The sequence below is a fragment of the Amblyomma mixtum genome, chromosome 8 (genome assembly GCF_055824585.1).
Source record: "Amblyomma mixtum isolate Tamu chromosome 8, ASM5582458v1, whole genome shotgun sequence".
Lineage (NCBI taxonomy): Eukaryota > Metazoa > Arthropoda > Arachnida > Ixodida > Ixodidae > Amblyomma > Amblyomma mixtum.
Genome location: NC_143019.1, coordinates 67,161,838 through 67,169,637, shown reverse-complemented (window position 1 = coordinate 67,169,637; position 7,800 = coordinate 67,161,838). Strand labels below are relative to the sequence as shown.

Genomic DNA, 7,800 nt, shown 5'->3' with positions numbered 1-7,800 from the left:
TTGTTCAAACAAACACAGTCCTTTGTGGGTCGGTTAGTGCGAGCGTGTGCAGACTTCACATTGGACGCGAAAGAAAGTTGCCTGTCCGAGTGGCCTTGAAAGTCTACGCGGCCGAGTAGAGTGTCGTGGGTTCCCAAACAGTTTCTTTATTGACATCCTGCACGCTTGGCGAACCTGCTGTGTTCTATCGTTTAAAGACGATGCGAAATTCTTGAGTACATTTCTTACAACAATGCCGCGTCAGCGGCGTTGGCCCAGAAACTGATTTAAGCTACGCTAATTTCCTCTGCGAAACCGTCGACCTCTCCGCCTTCCCGCTCTCTCTCTCTTTCTCTCGACAAAAAGTGGAGATTCAGTACAAATGCGTCTTGCACCATGGCCAGGACAATCAACAGATGTGTGTTAGCCGTGCCGACTAAGCCGTGCCGCTGCAAAGGTCATTCCGTTTCCCGGCGCATGTGCATTCTGAGCAAAGCGCACCGGGAAACCTTGAACTCTTTATAGCATTACAGAAAAGTGATAGTCGGCACACAGGGCTGGTTTGTCCGGAGCATTATTCCGTCCCATTGACGGTGACTGATATGTCGTATAGTTTAGAATGCTGTTTCGACAAGGACGTGGGGTTGCGCACAATACTTGGCTTCGTTCTTTGTCCCATATCGTGCCAAGTTCTCATTGTCCCTTTTCTCCTTTGTTTTGGGGACTGAGTAATGAGTGAGCTCCTTCCCCAGTTTCGCGCCACCGTCGGCGTCTGCAGTGCGGAGAGAGGGGGCGACGGGTTGCTTTGGCGCCGCCTCGGCTTAGCAACCCACCGCTGGGCAGGGGTGAGTACAAGGTTTGGTTTATTGGGGTTTAACGTCCCGAATCAACTCACGCTATGAGGGACGCCGTAGTGGAGGGCTCCGGAAATTTCGACCACCTGGGGTTCTTTAACGTGCACTGACATCGCACAGCACCCGGGCTTCTAGAATTTCGCCTCCATCGAAATTCGCCCGCCGCGACCGGGATCGAACCCGCGTCTTTCGGGCCAGCAGCCGAGCGCCGTAACCACTGAGCCAACGCGGCGGGTGGGTGAGTACAAGCGTCCACCGCCCTGGCGACCGTCTTTTTAGTTCGCTGCCACAAAAGGGTCTCAGATTTCGAAAGCTCATTTCATTGGTGTTATTGTAATAATTATAATACCTTTATTTTCCTGAACGAGCCGATATGTGTCGCGCTCTCTCATGCCTTGTCGCCGAGTCGCCACGCGCTTAAAGGGGCTATGAAACGGGGTCTCAACAAAGATGCGATATGCCTAGGATGCTAAAGGACGCAGCGTCACAAATATCCTCCGGGAAAATTTTTTTAAGCGAAGCATACTACTTTAGCTACCACCTTAGCCCTTCACCGTGGTTATGCGCCTCCAAATCACGTGACACGATGATGCCACACCACGTGACACGATGACGTCACGGGAGTGGAGAAACGGGGGCCCACCTTACGCCGTCGCTGTGCGCCTCCAAATCACGTGATACATGACGTCACACCACGTGACACGATGGCGTCACGACAGTGGAGAAACGGGGGCCCACCTCACGCCGTCGCTGTGGTTGTGCGCCTCCAAATTTCAATGCCAATAAAAAAAAACATTCGCCGCCCTAGGGAGGGCTCGAACCTCCAACCTTTCGTCTGAAAAAGGGTTCTGTATCATGATCACTTGCAATTGTGTCATGCTCGCGAGTGCGTTATGGTGATTGTATTGGCCATTGTTTTGATTAATCTTTCAATTACTTTAGCTAATATTACTTAACTCAGATAGCAGTTCATTGCCAAAATGCCTCCTAAATGTACCGCTGTAAAGAAAAAAGGTTTCGTAGTAGTCTTCAACAGTCGATTATTGATTTCTTTCGCATGCTAAACCGGTCTTAAGTGTACGGCCGAAGGAGGTTGCTCAGGATCGCGAGCGGTGGTAGGGCAAGATCATTCTTCATAGGACCATTTCTATAGGATGATCGCTGAGTCGCAAGTCGCGATTTCGGAACACACTCATCCACGATGAGGAGTTGAGGGTCTCCGCCTGAGCGCGAAGCCGGCTACGGGACTATGGGTTCCGACCCGGGTTCCTGCCATTGATGACCGTTCCCCTAGGCGTAATTGTCTAGTGGGAGGGCGGAGACTCAGTCTGAGTGGTTGAGTGTGCATTTTTTAATCGAACCGAAAATAAGAACTCATGCCATTATAACTAGCGAGGACAATAATGCAAACCTCTTATGCCGTCACGACTTCCGGTGGATGTGACGTCATGGCGTTCTCTTTGCTATATCGACATTTTTGCCTGTAATTAATTACTCTGCAGTCTCCGAACTTGGCTTCTAGGTTCATTTTTTCCTCTATCAGAAGTAACCATTGGATTTCTTTTATGCGAAGCATACTACTTTAGCTACCACTTCAGCCCTTCACCGTGGTTATGCGCCTCCAAATCACGTGACACGATGACGTCACGGCACTGGAGAAACGGGGGCCCACCTCGCGCCGTCGCTGTGGTTGTGCGCCTCCAAATTACGCGACACGATGATGCTTCGCATTCTCCACGCTTAACCAAGTTAAGCCTCAGCCATTTTTTTTATGTGTTTTGTGGAAGCTGAGTTATTTGTAGCCAAATTTAAATTTCCGCGACTTCGCGCCTTTCCCTCTCCTCTCGGCGCTTTTTTCGCGCTGAAATGTCGGTCCGCCAGCTCCACGCACTCGGCTCCTTCGCTGATGCTCGTGGGAATTCCCCAGGAGGCGGAGCCAACGCCTCCTAAACTGATTTGGCGTCGACGGCGCTGGCGCGCCGTACCAATGATGTCATTCCGGTGCTAACGTAAAGAGCGCTGCATGACGCACTGCGCGCGGATTCGGACGAAACCCTTATAAAAATGGTCTATAGACAGTCTGTAGACTTCTTGTTGACTCTATTGACTTCCTATAGATACTGCGTTTTGCATATTCATAGTCTATAGAGTGTCTATAGACAAAAGTCTACTAAAAGTGTATGGCCATAAATCTATAGATTGTCCGTAGACTGGCTATGGCATTTGTATTGCCTATGGACTGTTCTCGGATTTGTCTATAGACAGTCTATAGACTTTATAGACAGAAGTCTATAGACATTCTATAGACTGTCTAAAACCTTTTTTGTAAGGGAAGCTCGGCACCGCTGGTCGCCGCGAGGCGCGGAAGCGAGAGTTCTAAAAATTGTATTGTGAATTATCGGCTCCCTTTTGAGGTCTTGTACGCGGCAGGAACGCTCGGTGGCCTGTACTCTACGTAATGCAAGCATTTAATAGCTAACCTCCAACACCCTTTTCAGGGACCCTTTAATGAGCCGTATGGTCTGCTGGACCGACGTCGTCAACCTGTCCAGCATTACTTTGTTGCATCTGTTGGATTCTACAAGCCTTTCAAGCACCAGTATCGCTTCTACTTCCGGAATTTCGTTTCCGTTGATTGTCAATTGTATCCTAGTCGGCTTCGTTTTGCAGGCCCATCCGTTATTACGGACGACCAGCAGCTCCGACTTTTGTGGGGAGCATTCCAGTCCTGCCCAACGGGCTTGGGCGTCTACGACGTCCGCCTCCTCTTGTACAGCCGTCTCGATCTGCCCGTCCGATCCGTGATTAATCCAAACCGTGACGTCATCAGCATATAGGGTATGTCTAATACCCTCTATGCCGTCAAGCTTCCCAAGAAGTGTGATCAGTGCGGTGTTGAATAAAAATGGTGATAAAATCCACCCCTGCGGGGTACTCTTACTTCCCAGTGGCATGTTTTCTGACTTCAGTTCCCCTATAGTTAGCTGCGCTGTCCTGTTAGACGAAAAATCTCTTGTGTACTCGTAAGTGCGTCGCCCTACGTTGAGTTTTGAGAGGTTGGAGAGTATTGCTTCGCGCGAGACTTGAACTTCACCAGTCGCAAACAATGTGTGTCCATCAACGAATGATAATGGTATGCTCATTTGACGCTTCTTCATACTGCAATACATTTAATAGGGGTACCAAGTCATCACGGCATCCCAGGAAACGAGAGCGCACATGCCTCAGCCCGAGCATTTCTCCCCCGGGAACCCAGTACGGATGCTGTGGAACCTCCCACCCCACTACTAACTTACAACGACATACTTCAGCACTTAAGATTATCCCGTCGGGTCTATCCTCCGCCGGCTAAGACACTAGACAAAGGGGAGGAACAACACCTCCGAAAGCTACAGACCAACACTTACAACAACCCACGAAGACTACACGCAATAGACCGGGAGTCATTTAACAGAGTACACTGTGGGGCCAGTTGGTCATACATAATCTGAACGAACAAACGTAGCGAACAAATGTAGCCCCGTCCTGTCCTCATCTTTCTGTGTCCTGTTTCAACGCTACGTTTGTTCGTCCGGAGTCATTTGACTCACAGAGCAAATTCTGCGGGGAGGAGGTGGACCTGTACCATAACATGGGCCTGCCAACGAAATCAGGTGATCACTGTTAATAACCAGCCAACGCAGGAGGGGTGGGAGGCAGCTCTGACCAGCTCGGACGATATGAGTCAAAAGCAACTCGTCGAAAGAGCCCAGACAGCAGCCTACACCAATGGGGTTCCGGACTGAGAGCTCCAACCGCCGCTACAACCCCTTACACAATTTCATTAAAATATTTTCACCATCACCACTATACTTGGCTCCATTAATTCGGAAGCAACTAAAATGCATCGAACGTACTGATATATAGAAAGCTTTTATTACAGAGCCGGTGTGGACCATTAAAGGGACGGGATGTGAGTTCGGAATTCGTCGCCACTGCTGCGTCAGCGACATGGCTTGGTTAGTTTAACGAGACACTAAAGGGAAATACCAAACTGAGAACTATGGATAGAGTACACCTCAGAAACACTGTCAAGGTCCTTTTTGAGACGAAAGGAGGTCGCCTTCCTAGGAAATAAAAAATTAAATTCTGGCAATCTTTTTGCATTCCTTCCTCACATAAACTTCGTTCGTGTGAGGTCATCGCGTTCGAGCTCTACGGCCAACCAGAGCAAAAGTACCAAAAATGTCGGATAATTTTTTTTTTTGGTAAAAGCACTGACAATGCATCTAAGTGTTTTATCCCTAAAAAATGAATCCAGTAAGCCATTACCAGCTAGTCCAACATAATCCGTTAACCAAGGCTGCGTCACGTGACATAACGCCTGCCAACTAACGCAACTGCGTCGACGACGGCTGGTGTATATATATATATATATATATATATATATATATATATATATATATATATATATATATATATATATATATATATATATATATATATATATATATATATTGTGACGAAGACGAAGCTGGCAGTGGCGCGGGACGCAGCGCCCGCGCTAGGCCAGCGGCCATTAAATCATCTCATAGCCATCGTTCACCACGCCTCATTCTTCGGCTAGCCGCCGCTTAACATTTGGTGTGAGGTGCTGGGGTCCCTTCATCGCCATCCTGGTCACGGAGCTTCGGCGTCCTAGGCCTGCCGTGGACGTCGGCCGTGAGTACCTAGTCAGCGCCGCACGGCCGTGCCCCAGCCCGCCCGACCTGAACCGACCTCGACGCTCACCCCAGCCCCGTCCCCCGCCCGGACCACACTACACGACGACCCAAGACCCGACGGACCCAAGACCCCACCGACCCAAGACCCCACTGACCCAAACGTGAAGACACCGTCCCTTTGCCTCTGCCGTTCGGTGCGTCTAGAGACCTCGGCCGTCAGCTCCTGGCACCCTACGGCCCGGATGCTTCGTTGACCGGGACTCATTCTCTCATCTTTCTCATCGTGGCGGCCAGCACTGCACCATCTTCTACATATTGTTCGATCCTTCACTCAAGACCATCGCCACTTCGCCGTCTGTTTGTCACCGATCGGGACGATCGCTCGGAGGCCCCGGGTAGTGTGACGAAGACGAAGCTGGCAGTGGCGCGGGACGGAGCGCCCGCGCTAGGCCAGCGGCCATTAAATCATCTCATAGCCATCGTTCACCACGCCTCATTCTTCGGCTGGCCGCCGCGTAACTATATATATATATATATATATATATATATATATATATTGTAGAAGAAGGACTTCGGGGACGGCGTCGAGGTCGGCGATGGAGCGGGGCGACCAAGACCAACACGATCTGCGCGATGGCAATCCCACAACCGCTTCTTCTTCATCGGCGTCCAGCGAAGGGGTCCATCTTCTTCTTCATAATATATATATATATATATATATATATATATATATCCCGCCGGACTGCATTTCGGAGCACGCGTCAACACCCTCATGTTCGGTATTTTTCCGTGTCATGAGGGATTCACCAGCTGCGTTGTTATCGATGAATCAGTGTCCGGTGCACACGTGAACGTCAGACGGCAAAAACTGCACAGCAAGCGAGCGGATCGATTTGACGGAAGCCCATTTCTGCGTGCAGGGACTATTGCGAGCCGGGTAGCATGGTTGGACCGGTGATGGGACGAGGATTGTCGGAGACTGGGTTAGGAGAAAGGCAAGGAAAACTTTATACAACTATTTACATTGTGTACACGTAAAGCAGCTGAGAATGCTTCTCAGTCCAAGAATCTCGATGGGAGAGAGCTACTTGATGTGATGAACTCCTTGACCGTCCTCGGCGCCAGGTTTTATAAGGGATCTCTTCCCTAAAATCCCTAGACGGATACCGTGTTTGCCGAGGAAGGCGTGTCCAAGTTCACTTGTGGCAGGTCATCACGCACTCTCCCCAGGGAACACGCCCCCGATCACGTGTTGACCTTGAGAGGAGGGTGCATCTTCGTCGTGCAGACAGGAATCTCCACGAGTGGCATTCCCACAGTGGGCAGCTAGTCGCACGTGCCTCTCATCAATGCACGGCCAAGCTACGTGGAAGGATACGGGGTGTCAGCTTCCCCTTTGATGACGAATGCCGATGTCAAAACATGATGGCCGGGCCGCGCAGCGCTTCCCGGTATTAAGGCGAAAGCCTTTAATGCCTCATACTGTCGTTAGCAGCCGTGTGGGCAGCCGTGTTGACAGCCGTGTCGGCAGATGCGTCCGCGTTTCGGCATAACTATTTAAAGAAAAAAACTGTCGAGGGTGAGACTCGAACCAGGGCCTTTGGCATTTAAAGTCATTAACTACTCATTTGGCGTTTGAACTCGTCATTAACCACTCATGACTAGTTGGTCTCCGATTGGTTAATGACTAACTAGTGATGACTAACCAGTCATTACTGGTTAGTCATTAGTCATTAATTACTCATTACTAGTTAGTCTTGATTGGTTAGTCATGACTAGTTAGTCATTAACCAGTCATTACTAGTTATGTCTGGCTAACGACTGGTTAGTCATGACTGGTTTGTTATGATTGGTTACTCATGACTAGTTAGTTATCAACTAATTAGTCATGACAACTAGTCATTTACCAGACATGACTAGTTGGTCATTAACCAATCATGACTAGTTAGTCAATAACCAATAATGACTAGTAAGTCATGGGTCATGACCCAATTAGTCATGGCTAGCCAAACCAAGTGCCCCATAACCGCCTCGTGTGTGCCAACGGCCGTGCGGCCAAAGTTGCGTGCAAAGGCTTTCGCCTCGCGCACTTCATTCAGATCGCCAAAGTGGCCCCTGAATTTTTTCCCTGGTAGCTCGCGGGAGAGCCCGCTGCAGTCGCGCAGGGCTCAGTCTTCCAGCGCCCCGTCGAAGTGGCCAGCAGGTGCGATAGAGGGAACCCTTTCTTCTTTTCCCTGAGACAAAGGGTATCGGGTCTGCCGCCG

At 49.9% G+C, this 7,800-nt stretch overlaps 1 non-coding gene across 1 annotated transcript; it reads left to right on the top strand.

Annotated features, from left to right (window-relative positions):
* The first annotated feature begins 1,955 nt into the window (after nt 1-1,955).
* LOC149332829 (small nucleolar RNA U3) lies at nt 1,956-2,170 on the top strand. The gene has a single exon (XR_016285371.1). It is a non-coding gene; the product is annotated as a small nucleolar RNA U3 (small nucleolar RNA).
* The last annotated feature ends 5,630 nt before the right edge of the window (nt 2,171-7,800 follow it).